Below are 2,331 nucleotides of genomic sequence, written 5' to 3'. Positions count from 1 at the left end.
CATTCACGGGAGAATGCTTTCTTTTGTAGACAGGCTGTAATTTATCAGTCACAACATTAAAACCGCTGAGAGTCACACTGATCGTGTTGCTACGCTGCAAAGGTCTGAATTCAAAGTGGATGTTTCTGATCCAATCCTTCTTATGTTACACCTAAAGTGAAGAAGTGAGGAAAGGTTTACTGGAACCTCACGAGACGAGTGTTGTAGAATCAAGAAATGTAGGCAGCTCATGTCTGTTTCCAAGACTACGAATGTATATGTTGATGGAGAAGGACACACACACACACACACACATATATACACACATATATACAGTCATGAACAAAAGTTTACACACACTTGACTTTCCAATGATTCCTTTAACTCTGAATTTCCTTCAATAGAATCACTGAATCAAATGCGTCTTTGTCGCAAAAAATAAAAAAAAATTATGCATTTTGGTTCGTTTATATTAATTACTGGTCTTCTGCTACTACAACACAAAACCTGCTGGGTCCAAAATTATACAAACTGCAACTTGAACGATCAGTTTTGTTGATGCAGACAGTTCTGTTCATCTGATTTTCTTCTCCTGAATGATGACGATCGACTACAGCTGCTGACTCCTCTGAGCCGATTTAAAGCGGATCCATTAGATCCACACAAACGCTGCTGCTGTGGGGAAAGTCTGAGGAGCTCAGCAAAGACCTGAAAAAGCAAATCATCGACTCGAACAAGTCATTAAAGTCACTTGGAGACATTTTAAAGCAGCTACAGATCCCAGAACCAACTACGCAGTCAGCTGTTTTTAAGCATAAAGTGCCTGGTACCGTTGTGTTTCAGCAGGTTCTGTAAGTTCCATGTCCTGATAGAGCAGTCATCAAGTTTTTGCAACTCAAAATAGAAAATTAAAGCATGAAATGTGATTCTGGGCAGAAAACAAGTACTTTTCAATACAAAACGCTCTTTCCTGTTGCTTACTTCCTGCTTTTCTTTCCCAAAAGCAGCACAAAAGTCCAACATTTTAGGATATTTTATGTTCACCAGTGGGGTAAAGCAGACTAAAGAGCCTGAGAGGCAAGATTCAGGGCAAAAGCCAAACGTTCGCCTCTCTAATCTGGACTGAGCATCGTCCTCTTATTGGATAAACGACTGCAGAGAGGTTTTAGTCAGAAGACGGAGCTGAAAGTGACTCAGCGTTAGTTAATCATTCTGCGTTTACCTTCGGTCTCGGCTGGTTTGTTCTTTGCCAGCGGGCTTTAGCTTTAGCTCATTGTGCTTCAAAGGCCATTACACACCTCATGGGTTTTATGTTGAATGTTGGAAAGGTCTCCAGAATAACACAACACCGACTGTTTTCCCTGCACGTCAACAGTAGTCGCTGAGATAAAGGGGTTACCGTCACTCTAACATTGAGGGAACATGCTTCTCAGAAGTGAAACTCAAACCTCGGTTGTCTCCTCCGATCAGACGCCGGCACGGTGACGGCCGAGCGTCTCTTCCTCTGACCCGTTTGTCGGTGCTGATGTGCTGAAACTAGAAAAACCTCTCAAGGCTGCGTTTGTGCAGCGCGTTCAGCCGGCGAGCGAGCGGCCTGCAGAGCCTCCAGAGAAGGTCGTCTCTGTTTACGCTGAAGAGGCGACGCTGCCGTCTGCAGAGAGCAGGCCTGACTTCTGTCGGCTTTACGCAGCAGCTCGAGAACATAAAAAAAATTAAAGAAACAAGAGAAAAGTTGCTCTCATTTGCTTTCAAACTGACCCAATTATCTGCTGACCTGATTCTCAGAGCCTCCTACAACCAGAGCTGGTAATGGTAGAAATAATGGTTTACTGATTTCTGACCCGTCAAAGTTTTGTTTAGGCACAAAAAGCTGTCGTTTTTATGTCGTACATGGTGTTCAGCTGGTGTTCAGCTGGTGTCAGTTACTCTTGTGAACCTGATGCCTCAAGAACAAAGCAAACAGCAAAGACTCACAGACAAAATCACTGAAAACTACACCAGAAAATGTTTACAAAATTCAAAAATATGTATTTTTTTCTTTAAATTCAACCATAAAATTAAACTTTTTTTTTTTTTACTGTAATTGCATCAGCCAAAAATATAACGAATTACAGACATTTGAAAGCAAAAATACACATATTAGGAATTGAAAACTAATTTTCTTTTTACCTGGTACTTTACAGACTTTGCCTGTTTTGGTTATTTTATAGGTACTATTTAGCAAAACTGCTGCTGACTGTAAGAAAGGTTCTGGTTGAAGAACCGGTTCCACTCGGGAGCTGTGGAGTCCAACACACAAAGCAGCCGGTAGTTTCACTAGTTTGTAGTGTTGTGTAGATCAGGGGTTCTCAA

Source organism: Stegastes partitus, unplaced genomic scaffold, assembly GCF_000690725.1.
Source record: "Stegastes partitus isolate 25-593 unplaced genomic scaffold, Stegastes_partitus-1.0.2 Scaffold1547, whole genome shotgun sequence".
Lineage (NCBI taxonomy): Eukaryota > Metazoa > Chordata > Actinopteri > Pomacentridae > Stegastes > Stegastes partitus.
Note: the sequence above shows the minus strand (reverse complement) of the source record.